Raw genomic sequence first — 22384 nt, forward strand, 5'->3', positions numbered from 1 at the left:
AATTATAATCTTTTTTAACCAAAAATGTAAAAAAATTCAACTTAAAATCAATTATGAGATTATATAACCATTTAAAGCTAGTAATAAGGCTTTCGACGGCATGAGTGACTATAAATGGAATTTTCTTATCAATGGATGGCTTTCGCCTCACGATTCTCAAGGTAAACAATCAATTATAATCTGTTTTAACCAAAAATGTAACAAAAAATTCAACTTAAAATCAATTATGAGATTATATAACCATTTAAAGGGAGAAATAAAGCTTTTGAAGGCATAAGTGACTATAAAAGAAGTTTTCTTCTCGATGAATAGTTTTTGCTTCATGTTTCCCAAGGTAAACATTCAATTATAATCTGTTTTACCCAAAAATGTAAAAAAATTAAACTTAAAATCAATTATGAGATTATATAACCATTTAAAGGGAGAAATAAAGCTTTTGAAGGCATAAGTGACTATAACAGATGTTTTCTTCTCGATGAATGGTTTTTGCTTCACGTTTCCTGAGGTAAACATTCAATTATAATCTATTTTAACCAAAAATATAAAAAAAATTCAACTTAAAATCAATTATGAGATTATATGATCGTTTAAAGGGAGAAATAAAGCTTTTGAAGGCATAAGTGACCATAAAAGAAGTTTTCTTCTCAATGAATGGTTTTTGCTTCACGTTTCCCGAGGTAAACATTCAATTATAATCTGTTTTAAACAAAAATGTAAAAAAATTCAACTTAAAATCAATTATGAGATTATATGATCATTTAAAGGCATACGTAAAGCTTTCGAAGGCATAAGTGACCATAAAAGAAGTTTTCTTCTCAATGAATGGTTTTTGCTTCACGTTTCCTGAGGCAAACATTCAATTATAATCTGTTTTAACCAAAAATGTAGAAAAATTAAACTTAAAATCAATTATGAGATTATATGGTCATTTAAAGGCATAAATAAAGCTTTTGAAGGCATAAGTGACTATAAAAGAAGTTTTCTTCTCATTGAATGGTTTTTGCTTCATGTTTCCCGAGGTCAACATTCAATTATAATCTGTTTTAACCAAAAATGTAGAAAAATTCAACTTAAAATCAATTATGAGATTATATGATCATTTAAAGGCATAAATAAAGCTTTTGAAGGCATAAGTGACTATAAAAGAAGTTTTCTTCTCAATGAATGGTTTTTGCATCACGTTTCTCGAGGTAAACATTCAATTATAATCTGTTTTAAACAAAAATGTAAAAAATTCAACGTAAAATCAATTATGAGATTATATAACCATTTAAAGCTAGTAATAAGGCTTTCGAGGGCATGAGTGACTATAAATGGAATTTTCTTATCAATGGATGGCTTTCGCCTCACGATTCTCAAGGTAAACAATCAATTATAATCTTTTTTAACCAAAAATGTAAAAACAATTCAACTTAAAATCAATTATGAGATTATATAACCATTTAAAGGGAGAAATAAAGCTTTTGAAGGCATAAGTGACTAGAAAAGAAGTTTTCTTCTCGATGAATGGTTTTTGCTTCACGTTTTCCGAGGTAAACATTCAATTATATTCTGTTTTAACCCAAAATGTAAAAAAAATTCAACTTAAAATCAATTAGGAGATTATATGATCATTTAAAGGGAGAAATAAAGCTTTTGAAGGCATAAGTGACTATAAAAGAAGTTTTCTTCTCAATGAATGGTTTTCGCTTCACGTTTCCTGAGGTAAACATTCAATTATAATCTGTTTTAACCCAAAATGTAAAAAAAATCAACTTAAAATCAATTATGAGATTATATGATCATTTAAAGGGAGAAATAAAGCTTTTGACGGCATAAGTGACTATAAAAGAAGTTTTCTTCTCAATGAATGGTTTTTGCTTCACGTTTCCCGAGGTAAACATTCAATTATAATCTGTTTTAAACAAAAATGTAAAAAATTCAACGTAAAATCAATTATGAGATTATATAACCATTTAAAGCTAGTAATAAGGCTTTCGAGGGCATGAGTGACTATAAATGGAATTTTCTTATCAATGGATGGCTTTCGCCTCACGATTCTCAAGGTAAACAATCAATTATAATCTTTTTTAACCAAAAATGTAAAAACAATTCAACTTAAAATCAATTATGAGATTATATAACCATTTAAAGGGAGAAATAAAGCTTTTGAAGGCATAAGTGACTAGAAAAGAAGTTTTCTTCTCGATGAATGGTTTTTGCTTCACGTTTTCCGAGGTAAACATTCAATTATATTCTGTTTTAACCCAAAATGTAAAAAAAATTCAACTTAAAATCAATTAGGAGATTATATGATCATTTAAAGGGAGAAATAAAGCTTTTGAAGGCATAAGTGACTATAAAAGAAGTTTTCTTCTCAATGAATGGTTTTCGCTTCACGTTTCCTGAGGTAAACATTCAATTATAATCTGTTTTAACCCAAAATGTAAAAAAAATCAACTTAAAATCAATTATGAGATTATATGATCATTTAAAGGGAGAAATAAAGCTTTTGACGGCATAAGTGACTATAAAAGAAGTTTTCTTCTCAATGAATGGTTTTTGCTTCACGTTTCCCGAGGTAAACATTCAATTATAATCTGTTTTAAACAAAAATGTAAAAAAATTCAACTTAAAATCAATTATGAGATTATATGATCATTTAAAGGCATAAATAAAGCTTTTGAAGGCATAAGTGACCATAAAAGAAGTTTTCTTCTCAATGAATGGTTTTTGCTTCCCGTTTCCCGAGGTAAACAATCAATTATAATCTGTTTTAACCAAAAATGTAGAAAAATTAAACTTAAAATCAATTATGAGATTATATGGTCTTTTAAAAGCATAAATAAAGCTTTTGAAGGCATAAGTGACTATAAAAGAAGTTTTCTTCTCATTGAATGGTTTTTGCTTCACATTTCCCGAGGTAAATATTCAATTATAATCTGTTTTAACCAAAAATGTAAAAAACTTCAACTTAAAATCAATTATGAGATTATATAACCATTTAAAGCTAGTAATAAGGCTTTCGAGGGCATGAGTGACTATAAATGGAATATTCTTATCAATGGATGGCTTTCGCCTCACGATTCTCAAGGTAAACAATCAATTATAATCTGTTTTAACCAAAAATGTAAAAAAAAATTCAACTTAAAATCAATTATGAGATTATATAACCATTTAAAAGGAGAAATAAAGCTTTTGAAGGCATAAGTGACTATAAAAGAAGTTTTCTTCTCGATGAATGGTTTTTGCTTCATGTTTCCCAAGGTAAACATTCAATTATAATCTGTTTTAACCAAAAATGTAAAAAAATTAAACTTAAAATCAATTATGAGATTATATAACCATTTAAAGGGAGAAATAAAGCTTTTGAAGGCATAAGTGACTATAAAAGAAGTTTTCTTATCAATGAATGGTTTTCGCTTCACGTTTCCTGAGGTAAACATTCAATTATAATCTGTTTTAACCCAAAATGTAAAAAAATTCAACTTAAAATCAATTATGAGATTATATGATCATTTAAAGGGAGAAATAAAGCTTTTGAAGGCATAAGTGACTATAAAAGAAGTTTTCTTCTCAATGAATGGTTTTTGCATCACGTTTCTCGAGGTAAACATTCAATTATAATCTGTTTTAAACAAAAATGTAAAAAAATTCAACGTAAAATCAATTATGAGATTATATAACCATTTAAAGCTAGTAATAAGGCTTTCGAGGGTATGAGTGACTATAAATGGAATTTTCTTATCAATGGATGGCTTTCGCCTCACGATTCTCAAGGTAAACAATCAATTATAATCTGTTTTAACCAACAATGTAAAAACAATTCAACTTAAAATCAATTATGAGATTATATAACCATTTAAAGCGAGAAATAAAGCTTTTAAAGGCATAAGTGACTAGAAAAGAAGTTTTCTTCTCGATGAATGGTTTTTGCTTCACGTTTTCCGAGGTAAACATTCAATTATATTCTGTTTTAACCCAAAATGTAAAAAAAATTCAACTTAAAATCAATTAGGAGATTATATGATCATTTAAAGGGAGAAATAAAGCTTTTGAAGGCATAAGTGACTATAAAAGAAGTTTTCTTCTCAATGAATGGTTTTCGCTTCACGTTTTTCGAGGTAAACATTCAATTATAATCTGTTGTAACCCAAAATGTAAAAAAATTCAACTTAAAATCAATTATGAGATTATATGATCATTTAAAGGGAGAAATAAAGCTTTTGAAGGCATAAGTGACTATAAAAGAAGTTTTCTTCTCAATGAATGGTTTTTGCTTCATGTTTCCCGAGGTAAACATTCAATTATAATCTGTTTTAGACAAAAATGTAAAAAAATTCAACTTAAAATCAATTATGAGATTATATGGTCATTTAAAGGCATAAATAAAGCTTTTGAAGGCATAAGTGACCATAAAAGAAGTTTTCTTCTCAATGAATGGTTTTTGCTTCACGTTTCCCGAGGTAAACATTCAATTATAATCTGTTTTAACGAAAAATGTAGAAAAATTAAACTTAAAATCAATTATGAGATTATATGGTCATTTAAAGGCATAAATAAAGCTTTTGAAGGCATAAGTGACTATAAAAGAAGTTTTCTTCGCATTGAATGGTTTTTGCTTCACGTTTCCCGAGGTAAACATTCAATTATAATCTGTTTTAACCAAAAATGTAGAAAAATTCAACTTAAAATCAATTATGAGATTATATGATCATTTAAAGGCATAAATAAAGCTTTTGAAGGCATAAGTGACTATAAAAGAAGTTTTCTTCTCAATGAATGGTTTTTGCATCACGTTTCTCGAGGTAAACATTCAATTATAATCTGTTTTAAACAAAAATGTCAAAAAATTCAACTTAAAATCAATTATGAGATTATATAACCATTTAAAACTAGTAATAAGACTTTCGAGGGAATGAGTGACTATAAATGGAATTTTCTTATCAGTGGATGGCTTTTGCCTCACTATTCTCAAGGTAAACAATCAATTATAATCTGTTTTAACCAAAAATGTAAAAAAAATTAAACTTAAAATCAATTATGAGATTATGTAACCATTTAAAGGGAGAAATAAAACTTTTGAAGGCATAAGTGACTATAACAGAAGTTTTTTTCTCGATGAATGGCTTTTGCTTCACGTTTCCCGGAGGTAAACATTCAATTATAATCTGTTTTAACCAAAAATGTAAAACAATTCAACTTAAAATCACTTATGAGATTATATGATCATTTAAAGGGAGAAATAAAGCTTTTGAAGGCATAAGTGACTATAAAAGAAGTCTTCTTCTCAATGAATGGTTTTTGCATCACGTTTCTCGAGGTAAACATTCAATTATAATCTGTTTTAACCCAAAATGTAAAAAAATTCAACGTAACATCAATTATGAGATTATATAACCATTTAAAGCTAGTAATAAGGCTTTCGAGGGCATGAGTGACTATAAATGGAATTTTCTTATCAATGGATGGCTTTCGCCTCACGATTCTCAAGGTAAATAATCAATTATAATCTGTTTTAACCAAAAACGTAAAAACAATTCAACTTAAAATCAATTATGAGATTATATAACCATTTAAAGTGAGAAATAAAGCTTTTGAAGGCATAAGTGACTAGAAAAGAAGTTTTCTTCTCAATGAATGGTTTTTGCTTCACGTTTCCCGAGGTAAACAATCAATTATAATCTGTTTTAACCAAAAATGTAGAAAAATTAAACTTAAAATCAATTATGAGATTATATGGTCATTTAAAAGCATAAATAAAGCTTTTGAAGGCATAAGTGACTATAAAAAAAGTTTTCTTCTCATTGAATGGTTTTTGCTTCACGTTTCCCGAGGTAAACATTCAATTATAATCTGTTTTAACCAAAAATGTAAAAAACTTCAACTTAAAATCAATTATGAGATTATATAACCATTTAAAGCTAGTAATAAGGCTTTCGAGGGCATGAGTAAATATAAATGGAATTTTCTTATCAATGGATGGCTTTCGCCTCACGATTCTAGAGGTAAACAATAAATTATAATCTGTTTTAACAAAAAATGTAAAAAAAAATTCAACTTAAAATCAATTATGAGATTATATAACCATTTAAAGGGAGAAATAAAGCTTTTGAAGGTAAAAGTGACTATAAAAGAAGTTTTCTTCTCGATGAATGGTTTTTGCTTCATGTTTCCCAAGGTAAACATTCAATTATAATCTGTTTTAACCAAAAATGTAAAAAAATTAAACTTAAAATCAATTATGAGATTATATAACCATTTAAAGGGAGAAATAAAGCTTTTCAAGGCATAAGTGACTATAACAGATGTTTTCTTCTCGATGAATGGTTTTTGCTTCAAGTTTCCTGAGGTAAACATTCAATTATAATCTGTTTTAACCAAAAATATAAAAAAAATTCAACTTAAAATCAATTATGAGATTATATGATCATTTAAAGCGAGAAATAAAGCTTTTGAAGGCATAAGTGACTATAAAAGAAGTTTTCTTCTCAACGAATGGTTTTTGCTTCACGTTTCCCTAGGTAAACATTCAATTATAATCTGTTTTAAACAAGAATGTAAAAAAATTCAACTTAAAATCAATTATGAGATTATATGATCATTTAAAGGCATACATAAAGCTTTTGAAGGCATAAGTGACCATAAAAGAAGTTTTCTTCTCAATGAATGGTTTTTGCTTCACGTTTCCAGAGGCAAACATTCAATTATAATCTGTTTTAACCAAAAATGTAGAAAAATTAAACTTAAAATCAATTATGAGATTATATGGTCATTTAAAGGCATAAATAAAGCTTTTGAAGGCATAAGTGACTATAAGAGAAGTTTTCTTCTCATTGAATGGTTTTTGCTTCATGTTTCCTGAGGTCAACATTCAATTATAATCTGTTTTAACCAAAAATGTAGAAAAATTCAACTTAAAATCAATTATGAGATTATATGATCATTTAAAGGCATAAATAAAGCTTTTGAAGGCATAAGTGACTATAAAAGAAGTTTTCTTCTCAATGAATGCTTTTTGCATCACGTTTCTCAAGGTAAACATTCAATTATAATCTGTTTTAAACAAAAATGTAAAAAAATTCAACGTAAAATCAATTATGAGATTATATAACCATTTAAAGCTAGTAATAAGGCTTTCGAGGGCATGAGTGACTATAAATGGAATTTTCTTATTAATGGATGGCTGTCGCCTCACGATTCTCAAGGTAAATAATCAATTATAATCTGTTTTAACCAAAAATGTAAAAACAATTCAACTTAAAATCAATTATGAGATTATATAACCATTTAAAGCGAGAAATAAAGCTTTTGAAGGCATAAGTGACTAGAAAAGAAGTTTTCTTCTCGATGAATGGTTTTTGCTTCACGTTTTCCGAGGTAAACAATCAATTATATTCTGTTTTAACCCAAAATGTAAAAAAAATTCAACTTAAAATCAATTAGGAGATTATATGATCATTTAAAGGGAGAAATAAAGCTTTTGAAGGCATAAGTGACTATAAAAGAAGTTTTCTTCTCAATGAATGGTTTTCGCTTCACGTTTTTCGAGGTAAACATTCAATTATAATCTGTTGTAACCCAAAATGGAAAAAAATTCAACTTAAAATCAATTATGAGATTATATGATCATTTAAAGGGAGAAATAAAGCTTTTGAAGGCATAAGTGACTATAAAAGAAGTTTTCTTCTCAATGAATGGTTTTTGCTTCACGTTTCCCGAGGTAAACATTCAATTATAATCTTTTTTAGACAAAAATGTAAAAAAATTCAACTTAAAATCAATTATGAGATTATATGGTCATTTAAAGGCATAAATAAAGCTTTTGAAGGCATAAGTGACCATAAAAGAAGTTTTCTTCTCAATGAATGGTTTTTGCTTCACGTTTCCCGAGGTAAACATTCAATTATAATCTGTTTTAACCCAAAATGTAAAAAAATTCAACTTAAAATCAATTATGAGATTATATGATCATTTAAAGGGAGAAATAAAGCTTTTGAAGGCATAAGTGACTATAACAGAAGTTTTCTTCTCAATGAATGGTTTTTCTTCACGTTTCCCGAGGTAAACATTCAATTATAATCTGTTTTAACCAAAAATGTAGAAAAATTAAACTTAAAATCAATTATGAGATTATATGGTCATTTAAAGGCATAAATAAAGCTTTTGAAGGCATAAGTGACTCTAAAAGAAGTTTTCTTCTCATTGAATGGTTTTTGCTTCACATTTCCCGAGGTAAACATTCAATTATAATCTGTTTTAACCAAAAATGTAAAAAACTTCAACTTAAAATCAATTATGAGATTATATAACAATTTAAAGCTAGTAATAAGGCTTTCGAGGGCATGAGTGACTATAAATGGAATTTTCTTATTAATGGATGGCTTTCGCCTCACGATTCTCAAGGTCAACAATCAATTATAATCTGTTTTAACCAAAAATGTAAAAAAAAATTTAACTTAAAATCAATTATGAGATTATAAAACCATTTAAAGGGAGAAATAAAGCTTTTGAAGGCATAAGTGACTATAAAAGAAGTTTTCTTCTCGATGAATGGTTTTTGCTTCATGTTTCCCAAGGTAAACATTCAATTATAATCTGTTTTAACCAAAAATGTAAAAAAATTAAACTTAAAATCAATTATGAGATTATATAACCATTTAAAGGGAGAAATAAAGCTTTTGAAGGCATAAGTGACTATAACAAATGTTTTCTTCTCGATGAATGGTTTTTGCTTCAAGTTTCCTGAGGTAAACATTCAATTATAATCTGTTTTAACCAAAAATAAAAAAAAAATTCAACTTAAAATCAATTATGAGATTATATGATCATTTAAAGCGAGAAATAAAGCTTTTGAAGGCATAAGTGACTATAAAAGAAGTTTTCTTCTCAATGAATGGTTTTTGCTTCACGTTTCCCGAGGTAAACATTCAATTATAATCTGTTTTAAACAAAAATGTAAAAAAATTCAACTTAAAATCAATTATGAGATTATATGATCATTTAAAGGCATACATAAAGCTTTTGAAGGCATAAGTGACCATAAAAGAAGTTTTCTTCTCAATGAATGGTTTTTGCTTCTCGTTTCCCGAGGTAAACAATCAATTATAATCTGTTTTAACCAAAAATGTAGAAAAATTAAACTTAAAATCAATTATGAGATTATATGGTCATTTAAAAGCATAAATAAAGCTTTTAAAGGCATAAGTGACTATAAAAGAAGTTTTCTTCTCATTGAATGGTTTTTGCTTCACGTTTCCCGAGGTAAACATTCAATTATAATCTGTTTTAACCAAAAATGTAAAAAACTTCAACTTAAAATCAATTATGAGATTATATAACCATTTAAAGCTAGTAATAAGGCTTTCGAGGGCATGAGTGACTATAAATGGAATTTTCTTATCAATGGATGGCTTTCGCCTCACGATTCTCAAGGTAAACAATCAATTATAATCTGTTTTAATCAAAAATGTAAAAACAATTCAACTTAAAATCAATTATGAGATTATATAACCATTTAAAGCGAGAAATAAAGCTTTTGAAGGCATAAGTGACTAGAAAAGAAGTTTTCTTCTCAATGAATGGTTTTCGCTTCACGTTTTTCGAGGTAAACATTCAATTATAATCTGTTGTAACCCAAAATGTAAAAAAATTCAACTTAAAATCAATTATGAGATTATATGATCAATTAAAGGGAGAAATAAAGCTTTTGAAGGCATAAGTGACTATAAAAGAAGTTTTCTTCTCAATGAATGGTTTTTGCTTCACGTTTCCTGAGGTAAACATTCAATTATAATCTGTTTTAGACAAAAATGTAAAAAAATTCAACTTAAAATCAATTATGAGATTATATGGTCATTTAAAGGCATAAATAAAGCTTTTGAAGGCATAAGTGACCATAAAAGAAGTTTTCTTCTCAATGAATGGTTTTTGCTTCACGTTTCCCGAGGTAAACATTCAATTATAATCTGTTTTAACCCAAAATGTAAAAAAATTCAACTTAAAATCAATTATGAGATTATATGATCATTTAAAGGGAGAAATAATGCTTTTGAAGGCATAAGTGACTATAAAAGAAGTTTTCTTCTCAATGAATGGTTTTTGCTTCACGTTTCCCGAGGTAAACATTCAATTATAATCTGTTTTAACCAAAAATGTAGAAAAATTAAACTTAAAATCAATTATGAGATTATATGGTCATTTAAAGGCATAAATAAAGCTTTTGAAGGCATAAGTGACTATAAAAGAAGTTTTCTTCTCATTGAATGGTTTTTGCTTCACGTTTCCCGAGGTAAACATTCAATTATAATCTGTTTTAACCAAAAATGTAAAAAACTTCAACTTAAAATCAATTATGAGATTATATAACCATTTAAAGCTAGTAATAAGGCTTTCGAGGGCATGAGTGACTATAAATGGAGTTTTCTTATCAATGGATGGCTTTTGGCTCACGATTCTCAAGGTAAACAATCAATTATAATCTGTTTTAACCAAAAATGTAAAAAAAAATTCAACTTAAAATCAATTATGAGATTATATAACCATTTAAAGGGAGAAATAAAGCTTTTGAAGGCATAAGTGACTATAAAAGAAGTTTTCTTCTCGATGAATGGTTTTTGCTTCATGTTTCCCAAGGTAAACATTCAATTATAATCTGTTTTAACCAAAAATGTAAAAAAACTAAACTTAAAATCAATTATGAGATTATATAACCATTTAAAGGGAGAAATAAAGTTTTTGAAGGCATAAGTGACTATAACAGATGTTTTCTTCTCGATGAATGGTTTTTGCTTCAAGTTTCCTGAGGTAAACATTCAATTATATTCTGTTTTAACCAAAAATATAAAAAAAATTCAACTTAAAATCAATTATGAGATTATATGATCATTTAAAGCGAGAAATAAAGCTTTTGAAGGCATAAGTGACTATAAAAGAAGTTTTCTTCTCAATGAATGGTTTTTGCTTCACGTTTCCCGAGGTAAACATTCAATTATAATCTGTTTTAGACAAAAATGTAAAAAAATTCAACTTAAAATCAATTATGAGATTATATGGTCATTTAAAGGCATAAATAAAGCTTTTGAAGGCATAAGTGACCATAAAAGAAGTTTTCTTCTCAATGAATGGTTTTTGCTTCACGTTTCCCGAGGTAAACATTCAATTATAATCTGTTTTAGACAAAAATGTAAAAAAATTCAACTTAAAATCGATTATGTGATTATATGGTCATTTAAAGGCATAAAGAAAGCTTTTGAAGGCATAAGTGACCATAAAAGAAGTTTTCTTCGCATTGAATGGTTTTTGCTTCATGTTTCCCGAGGTAAACATTCAATTATAATCTGTTTTAACCAAAAATGTAGAAAAATTCAACTTAAAATCAATTATGAGATTATATGATCATTTAAAGGCATAAATAAAGCTTTTGAAGGCATAAGTGACTCTAAAAGAAGTTTTCTTCTCAATGAATTGTTTTTGCATCACGTTTCTCAAGGTAAACGTTCAATTATAATCTGTTTTAAACAAAAATGTCAAAAAATTCAACTTAAAATCAATTATGAGATTATATAACCATTTAAAACTAGTAATAAGACTTTCGAGGGGATGAGTGACTATAAATGGAATTTTCTTATCAATGGATGGCTTTCGGCTCACTATTCTTAAGGTAAACAATCAATTATAATCTGTTTTAACCAAAAATGTAAAAAAAATTAAACTTAAAATCAATTACGAGATTATATAACCATTTAAAGGGAGAAATAAAGCTTTTGAAGGCATAACTGACTATAACAGAAGTTTTCTTCTCGATGAATGGTTTTTGCTTCACGTTTCCCAGAGGTAAACATTCAATTATAATCTGTTTTAACAAAAAATGTAAAACAATACAACTTAAAATCACTTATGAGATTATATGATCATTTAAAGGGAGAAATAAAGCTTTTGAAGGCATAAGTGACTATAAAAGAAGTTTTCTTCTCAATGAATGGTTTTTGCATCACGTTTCTCGAGTTAAACATTCAATTATAATATGTTTTAACCCGAAATGTAAAAAAATTAAACTTAAAATAAATTATAAGATTATAGAATCATTTAAAGGGAGAAATAAAGCTTTTGAAGGCATAACTGACTATAACAGAAGTTTTCTTCTCGATGAATGGTTTTTGCTTCACATTTCCCAGAGGTAAACATTCAATTATAATCTGTTTTAACAAAAAATGTAAAACAATTCAACTTAAAATCAATTATGAGATTATATAACCATTTAAAGGGAGAAATAAAGCTTTTGAAGGCATAAGTGACTAGAAAAGAAGTTTTCTTCTCGATGAATGGTTTTTACTTCACGTTTTCCGAGGTAAACATTCAATTATATTCTGTTTTAACCCAAAATGTAAAAACAATTCAACTTAAAATCAATTAGGAGATTATATGATCATTTAAAGGGAGAAATAAAGCTTTTGAAGGCATAAGTGACTATAAAAGAAGTTTTCTTCTCAATGAATGGTTTTCGCTTCACGTTTCCTGAGGTAAACATTCAATTATAATCTGTTTTAACCCAAAATGTAAAAGAAATCAATTTAAAATCAATTATGAGATTATATGATCATTTAAAGGGAGAAATAAAGCTTTTGACGGCATAAGTGACTATAAAAGAAGTTTTCTTCTCAATGAATGGTTTTTGCTTCACGTTTCCCGAGGTAAACATTCAATTATAATCTGTTTTAAACAAAAATGTAAAAAAATTCAACTTAAAATCAATTATGAGATTATATGATCATTTAAAGGCATAAATAAAGCTTTTGAAGGCATAAGTGACCATAAAAGAAGTTTTCTTCTCAATGAATGGTTTTTGCTTCCCGTTTCCCGAGGTAAACAATCAATTATAATCTGTTTTAACCAAAAATGTAGAAAAATTAAACTTAAAATCAATTATGAGATTATATGGTCATTTAAAAGCATAAATAAAGCTTTTGAAGGCATAAGTGACTATAAAAGAAGTTTTCTTCTCATTGAATGGTTTTTGCTTCACATTTCCCGAGGTAAATATTCAATTATAATCTGTTTTAACCAAAAATGTAAAAAACTTCAACTTAAAGTCAATTATGAGATTATATAACCATTTAAAGCTAATAATAAGGCTTTCGAGGGCATGAGTGACTATAAATGGAATATTCTTATCAATGGATGGCTTTCGCCTCACGATTCTCAAGGTAAACAATCAATTATAATCTGTTTTAACCTAAAATGTAAAAAAAAATTCAACTTAAAATCAATTATGAGATTATATAACCATTTAAAAGGAGAAATAAAGCTTTTGAAGGCATAAGTGACTATAAAAGAAGTTTTCTTCTCGATGAATGGTTTTTGCTTCATGTTTCCCAAGGTAAACATTCAATTATAATCTGTTTTAACCAAAAATGTAAAAAAATTAAACTTAAAATCAATTATGAGATTATATAACCATTTAAAGGGAGAAATAAAGCTTTTGAAGGCATAAGTGACTATAAAAGAAGTTTTCTTATCAATGAATGGTTTTCGCTTCACGTTTCCTGAGGTAAACATTCAATTATAATCTGTTTTAACCAAAAATGTAAAAAAATTCAACTTAAAATCAATTATGAGATTATATGATCATTTAAAGGGAGAAATAAAGCTTTTGAAGGCATAAGTGACTATAAAAGAAGTTTTCTTCTCAATGAATGGTTTTTGCTTCACGTTTCCCGAGGTAAACATTCAATTATAATCTGTTTTAAACAAAAATGTAAAAAAATTCAACTTAAAATCAATTATGAGATTATATGATCATTTAAAGGCATAAATAAAGCTTTTGAAGGCATAAGTGACCATAAAAGAAGTTTTCTTCTCAATGAATGGTTTTTGCTTCCCGTTTCCCGAGGTAAAAAATCAATTATAATCTGTTTTAACCAAAAATGTAGAAAAATTAAACTTAAAATCAATTATGAGATTATATGGTCATTTAAAAGCATAAATAAAGCTTTTGAAGGCATAAGTGACTATAAAAGAAGTTTTCTTCTCAATGAATGGTTTTTGCATCACGTTTCTCGAGGTAAACATTCAATTATAATCTGTTTTAAACAAAAATGTAAAAAAATTCAACGTAAAATCAATTATGAGATTATATAACCATTTAAAGCTAGTAATAAGGCTTTCGAGGGTATGAGTGACTATAAATGGAATTTTCTTATCAATGGATGGCTTTCGCCTCACGATTCTCAAGGTAAACAATCAATTATAATCTGTTTTAACCAAAAATGTAAAAACAATTCAACTTAAAATCAATTATGAGATTATATAACCATTTAAAGCGAGAAATAAAGCTTTTAAAGGCATAAGTGACTAGAAAAGAAGTTTTCTTCTCGATGAATGGTTTTTGCTTCACGTTTTCCGAGGTAAACATTCAATTATATTCTGTTTTAACCCAAAATGTAAAAAAAATTCAACTTAAAATCAATTAGGAGATTATATGATCATTTAAAGGGAGAAATAAAGCTTTTGAAGGCATAAGTGACTATAAAAGAAGTTTTCTTCTCAATGAATGGTTTTCGCTTCACGTTTTTCGAGGTAAACATTCAATTATAATCTGTTGTAACCCAAAATGTAAAAAAATTCAACTTAAAATCAATTATGAGATTATATGATCATTTAAAGGGAGAAATAAAGCTTTTGAAGGCATAAGTGACTATAAAAGAAGTTTTCTTCTCAATGAATGGTTTTTGCTTCATGTTTCCCGAGGTAAACATTCAATTATAATCTGTTTTAGACAAAAATGTAAAAAAATTCAACTTAAAATCAATTATGAGATTATATGGTCATTTAAAGGCATAAATAAAGCTTTTGAAGGCATAAGTGACCATAAAAGAAGTTTTCTTCTCAATGAATGGTTTTTGCTTCACGTTTCCCGAGGTAAACATTCAATTATAATCTGTTTTAACGAAAAATGTAGAAAAATTAAACTTAAAATCAATTATGAGATTATATGGTCATTTAAAGGCATAAATAAAGCTTTTGAAGGCATAAGTGACTATAAAAGAAGTTTTCTTCGCATTGAATGGTTTTTGCTTCACGTTTCCCGAGGTAAACATTCAATTATAATCTGTTTTAACCAAAAATGTAGAAAAATTCAACTTAAAATCAATTATGAGATTATATGATCATTTAAAGGCATAAATAAAGCTTTTGAAGGCATAAGTGACTATAAAAGAAGTTTTCTTCTCAATGAATGGTTTTTGCATCACGTTTCTCGAGGTAAACATTCAATTATAATCTGTTTTAAACAAAAATGTCAAAAAATTCAACTTAAAATCAATTATGAGATTATATAACCATTTAAAACTAGTAATAAGACTTTCGAGGGAATGAGTGACTATAAATGGAATTTTCTTATCAGTGGATGGCTTTCGCCTCACTATTCTCAAGGTAAACAATCAATTATAATCTGTTTTAACCAAAAATGTAAAAAAAATTAAACTTAAAATCAATTATGAGATTATGTAACCATTTAAAGGGAGAAATAAAACTTTTGAAGGCATAAGTGACTATAACAGAAGTTTTTTTCTCGATGAATGGCTTTTGCTTCACGTTTCCCGGAGGTAAACATTCAATTATAATCTGTTTTAACCAAAAATGTAAAACAATTCAACTTAAAATCACTTATGAGATTATATGATCATTTAAAGGGAGAAATAAAGCTTTTGAAGGCATAAGTGACTATAAAAGAAGTCTTCTTCTCAATGAATGGTTTTTGCATCACGTTTCTCGAGGTAAACATTCAATTATAATCTGTTTTAACCCAAAATGTAAAAAAATTCAACGTAACATCAATTATGAGATTATATAACCATTTAAAGCTAGTAATAAGGCTTTCGAGGGCATGAGTGACTATAAATGGAATTTTCTTATCAATGGATGGCTTTCGCCTCACGATTCTCAAGGTAAATAATCAATTATAATCTGTTTTAACCAAAAATGTAAAAACAATTCAACTTAAAATCAATTATGAGATTATATAACCATTTAAAGCGAGAAATAAAGCTTTTGAAGGCATAAGTGACTAGAAAAGAAGTTTTCTTCTCAATGAATGGTTTTTGCTTCACGTTTCCCGAGGTAAACAATCAATTATAATCTGTTTTAACCAAAAATGTAGAAAAATTAAACTTAAAATCAATTATGAGATTATATGGTCATTTAAAAGCATAAATAAAGCTTTTGAAGGCATAAGTGACTATAAAAAAAATTTTCTTCTCATTGAATGGTTTTTGCTTCACGTTTCCCGAGGTAAACATTCAATTATAATCTGTTTTAACCAAAAATGTAAAAAACTTCAACTTAAAATCAATTATGAGATTATATAACCATTTAAAGCTAGTAATAAGGCTTTCGAGGGCATGAGTAAATATAAATGGAATTTTCTTATCAATGGATGGCTTTCGCCTCACGATTCTAGAGGTAAACAATCAATTATAATCTGTTTTAACCAAAAATGTAAAAAAAAATTCAACTTAAAATCAATTATGAGATTATATAACCATTTAAAGGGAGAAATAAAGCTTTTGAAGGTAAAAGTGACTATAAAAGAAGTTTTCTTCTCAATGAATGGTTTTTGCTTCACGTTTCCTGAGGTAAACATTCAATTATAATCTGTTTTAGACAAAAATGTAAAAAAATTCAACTTAAAATCAATTATGAGATTATATGATCATTTAAAGGCATACATAAAGCTTTTGAAGGCATAAGTGACCATAAAAGAAGTTTTCTTCTCAATGAATGGTTTTTGCTTCTCGTTTCCCGAGGTAAACAATCAATTATAATCTGTTTTAACCAAAAATGTAGAAAAATTAAACTTAAAATCAATTATGAGATTATATGGTCATTTAAAAGCATAAATAAAGCTTTTAAAGGCATAAGTGACTATAAAAGAAGTTTTCTTCTCATTGAATGGTTTTTGCTTCACGTTTCCCGAGGTAAACATTCAATTATAATCTGTTTTAACCAAAAATGTAAAAAACTTCAACTTAAAATCAATTATGAGATTATATAACCATTTAAAGCTAGTAATAAGGCTTTCGAGGGCATGAGTAAATATAAATGGAATTTTCTTATCAATGGATGGCTTTCGCCTCACGATTCTAGAGGTAAACAATCAATTATAATCTGTTTTAACCAAAAATGTAAAAAAAAATTCAACTTAAAATCAATTATGAGATTATATAACCATTTAAAGGGAGAAATAAAGCTTTTGAAGGTAAAAGTGACTATAAAAGAAGTTTTCTTCTCGATGAATGGTTTTTGCTTCATGTTTCCCAAGGTAAACATTCAATTATAATCTGTTTTAACCAAAAATGTAAAAAAATTAAACTTAAAATCAATTATGAGATTATATAACCATTTAAAGGGAGAAATAAAGCTTTTGAAGGCATAAGTGACTATAACAGATGTTTTCTTCTCGATGAATGGTTTTTGCTTCAAGTTTCCTGAGGTAAACATTCAATTATAATCTGTTTTAACCAAAAATATAAAAAAAATTCAACTTAAAATCAATTATGAGATTATATGATCATTTAAAGCGAGAAATAAAGCTTTTGAAGGCATAAGTGACTATAAAAGAAGTTTTCTTCTTAATGAATGGTTTTTGCTTCACGTTTCCCGAGGTAAACATTCAATTATAATCTGTTTTAAACAAGAATGTAAAAAAATTCAACTTAAAATCAATTATGAGATTATATGATCATTTAAAGGCATACATAAAGCTTTTGAAGGCATAAGTGACCATAAAAGAAGTTTTCTTCTCAATGAATGGTTTTTGCTTCACGTTTCCCGAGGCAAACATTCAATTATAATCTGTTTTAACCAAAAATGTAGAAAAATTAAACTTAAAATCAATTATGAGATTATATGGTCATTTAAAGGCATAAATAAAGCTTTTGAAGGCATAAGTGACTATAAGAGAAGTTTTCTTCTCATTGAATGGTTTTTGCTTCATGTTTCCTGAGGTCAACATTCAATAATAATCTGTTTTAACCAAAAATGTAGAAAAATTCAACTTAAAATCAATTATGAGATTATATGATCATTTAAAGGCATAAATAAAGCTTTTGAAGGCATAAGTGACTACAAAAGAAGTTTTCTTCTCAATGAATGCTTTTTGCATCACGTTTCTCGAGGTAAACATTCAATTATAATCTGTTTTAAACAAAAATGTAAAACAATTCAACGTAAAATCAATTATGAGATTATATAACCATTTAAAGCTAGTAATAAGGCTTTCGAGGGCATGAGTGACTATAAATGGAATTTTCTTATTAATGGATGGCTTTCGCCTCACGATTCTCAAGGTAAATAATCAATTATAATCTGTTTTAACCAAAAATGTAAAAACAATTCAACTTAAAATCAATTATGAGATTATATAACCATTTAAAGCGAGAAATAAAGCTTTTGAAGGCATAAGTGACTAGAAAAGAGGTTTTCTTCTCGATGAATGGTTTTTGCTTCACGTTTTCCGAGGTAAACAATCAATTATATTCTGTTTTAACCCAAAATGTAAAAAAAATTCAACTTAAAATCAATTAGGAGATTATATGATCATTTAAAGGGAGAAATAAAGCTTTTGAAGGCATAAGTGACTATAAAAGAAGTTTTCTTCTCAATAAATGGTTTTCGCTTCACGTTTTTCGAGGTAAACATTCAATTATAATCTGTTGTAACCCAAAATGGAAAAAAATTCAACTTAAAATCAATTATGAGATTATATGATCATTTAAAGGGAGAAATAAAGCTTTTGAAGGCATAAGTGACTATAAAAGAAGTTTTCTTCTCAATGAATGGTTTTTGCTTCACGTTTCCCGAGGTAAACATTCAATTATAATCTGTTTTAGACAAAAATGTAAAAAAATTCAACTTAAAATCAATTATGAGATTATATTGTCATTTAAAGGCATAAATAAAGCTTTTGAAGGCATAAGTGACCATAAAAGAAGTTTTCTTCTCAATGAATGGTTTTTGCTTCACGTTTCCCGAGGTAAACATTCAATTATAATCTGTTTTAACCCAAAATGTAAAAAAATTCAACTTAAAATCAATTATGAGATTATATGATCATTTAAAGGGAGAAATAAAGCTTTTGAAGGCATAAGTGACTATAACAGAAGTTTTCTTCTCAATGAATGGTTTTTCTTCACGTTTCCCGAGGTAAACATTCAATTATAATCTGTTTTAACCAAAAATGTAGAAAAATTAAACTTAAAATCAATTATGAGATTATATGGTCATTTAAAGGCATAAATAAAGCTTTTGAAGGCATAAGTGACTCTAAAAGAAGTTTTCTTCTCATTGAATGGTTTTTGCTTCACATTTCCCGAGGTAAACATTCAATTATAATCTGTTTTAACCAAAAATGTAAAAAACTTCAACTTAAAATCAATTATGAGATTATATAACAATTTAAAGCTAGTAATAAGGCTTTCGAGGGCATGAGTGACTATAAATGGAATTTTCTTATCAATGGATGGCTTTCGCCTCACGATTCTCAAGGTCAACAATCAATTATAATCTGTTTTAACCAAAAATGTAAAAAAAAAATTTAACTTAAAATCAATTATGAGATTATAAAACCATTTAAAGGGAGAAATAAAGCTTTTGAAGGCATAAGTGACTATAAAAGAAGTTTTCTTCTCGATGAATGGTTTTTGCTTCATGTTTCCCAAGGTAAACATTCAATTATAATCTGTTTTAACCAAAAATGTAAAAAAATTAAACTTAAAATCAATTATGAGATTATATAACCATTTAAAGGGAGAAATAAAGCTTTTGAAGGCATAAGTGACTATAACAGATGTTTTCTTCTCGATGAATGGTTTTTGCTTCAAGTTTCCTGAGGTAAACATTCAATTATAATCTGTTTTAACCAAAAATAAAAAAAAAATTCAACTTAAAATCAATTATGAGATTATATGATCATTTAAAGCGAGAAATAAAGCTTTTGAAGGCATAAGTGACTATAAAAGAAGTTTTCTTCTCAATGAATGGTTTTTGCTTCACATTTCCCAAGGTAAACATTCAATTATAATCTGTTTTAAACAAAAATGTAAAAAAATTCAACTTAAAATCAATTATGAGATTATATGATCATTTAAAGGCATACATAAAGCTTTTGAAGGCATAAGTGACCATAAAAGAAGTTTTCTTCTCAATGAATGGTTTTTGCTTCTCGTTTCCCGAGGTAAACAATCAATTATAATCTGTTTTAACCAAAAATGTAGAAAAATTAAACTTAAAATCAATTATGAGATTATATGGTCATTTAAAAGCATAAATAAAGCTTTTAAAGGCATAAGTGACTATAAAAGAAGTTTTCTTCTCATTGAATGGTTTTTGCTTCACGTTTCCCGAGGTAAACATTCAATTATAATCTGTTTTAACCAAAAATGTAAAAAACTTCAACTTAAAATCAATTATGAGATTATATAACCATTTAAAGCTACTAATAAGGCTTTCGAGGGCATGAGTGACTATAAATGGAATTTTCTTATCAATGGATGGCTTTCGCCTCACGATTCTCAAGGTAAACAATCAATTATAATCTGTTTTAACCAAAAATGTAAAAACAATTCAACTTAAAATCAATTATGAGATTATATAACCATTTAAAGCGAGAAATAAAGCTTTTGAAGGCATAAGTGACTAGAAAAGAAGTTTTCTTCTCAATGAATGGTTTTCGCTTCACGTTTTTCGAGGTAAACATTCAATTATAATCTGTTGTAACCCAAAATGGAAAAAAATTCAACTTAAAATCAATTATGAGATTATATGATCATTTAAAGGGAGAAATAAAGCTTTTGAAGGCATAAGTGACTATAAAAGAAGTTTTCTTCTCAATGAATGGTTTTTGCTTCACGTTTCCTGAGGTAAACATTCAATTATAATCTGTTTTAGACAAAAATGTAAAAAAATTCAACTTAAAATCAATTATGAGATTATATGATCATTTAAAGGCATACATAAAGCTTTTGAAGGCATAAGTGACCATAAAAGAAGTTTTCTTCTCAATGAATGGTTTTTGCTTCTCGTTTCCCGAGGTAAACAATCAATTATAATCTGTTTTAACCAAAAATGTAGAAAAATTAAACTTAAAATCAATTATGAGATTATATGGTCATTTAAAAGCATAAATAAAGATTTTAAAGGCATAAGTGACTATAAAAGAAGTTTTCTTCTCATTGAATGGTTTTTGCTTCACGTTTCCCGAGGTAAACATTCAATTATAATCTGTTTTAACCAAAAATGTAAAAAACTTCAACTTAAAATCAATTATGAGATTATATAACCATTTAAAGCTAGTAATAAGGCTTTCGAGGGCATGAGTAAATATAAATGGAATTTTCTTATCAATGGATGGCTTTCGCCTCACGATTCTAGAGGTAAACAATCAATTATAATCTGTTTTAACCAAAAATGTAAAAAAAAATTCAACTTAAAATCAATTATGAGATTATATAACCATTTAAAGGGAGAAATAAAGCTTTTGAAGGTAAAAGTGACTATAAAAGAAGTTTTCTTCTCGATGAATGGTTTTTGCTTCATGTTTCCCAAGGTAAACATTCAATTATAATCTGTTTTAACCAAAAATGTAAAAAAATTCAACTTAAAATCAATTATGAGATTATATGATCATTTAAAGGGAGAAATAAAGCTTTTGAAGGCATAAGTGACTATAAAAGAAGTTTTCTTCTCAATGAATGGTTTTTGCTTCACGTTTCCCGAGGTAAACATTCAATTATAATCTGTTTTAGACAAAAATGTAAAAAAATTCAACTTAAAATCAATTATGAGATTATATTGTCATTTAAAGGCATAAATAAAGCTTTTGAAGGCATAAGTGACCATAAAAGAAGTTTTCTTCTCAATGAATGGTTTTTGCTTCACGTTTCCCGAGGTAAACATTCAATTATAATCTGTTTTAACCCAAAATGTAAAAAAATTCAACTTAAAATCAATTATGAGATTATATGATCATTTAAAGGGAGAAATAAAGCTTTTGAAGGCATAAGTGACTATAACAGAAGTTTTCTTCTCAATGAATGGTTTTTCTTCCCGTTTCCCGAGGTAAACATTCAATTATAATCTGTTTTAACCAAAAATGTAGAAAAATTAAACTTAAAATCAATTATGAGATTATATGGTCATTTAAAGGCATAAATAAAGCTTTTGAAGGCATAAGTGACTCTAAAAGAAGTTTTCTTCTCATTGAATGCTTTTTGCTTCACATTTCCCGAGGTAAACATTCAATTATAATCTGTTTTAACCAAAAATGTAAAAAACTTCAACTTAAAATCAATTATGAGATTATATAACAATTTAAAGCTAGTAATAAGGCTTTCGAGGGCATGAGTGA

Source organism: Theobroma cacao, chromosome 5 (genome assembly GCF_053813885.1).
Source record: "Theobroma cacao isolate CCN51 chromosome 5, ASM5381388v1, whole genome shotgun sequence".
In the NCBI taxonomy this organism is placed as follows: domain Eukaryota; kingdom Viridiplantae; phylum Streptophyta; class Magnoliopsida; order Malvales; family Malvaceae; genus Theobroma; species Theobroma cacao.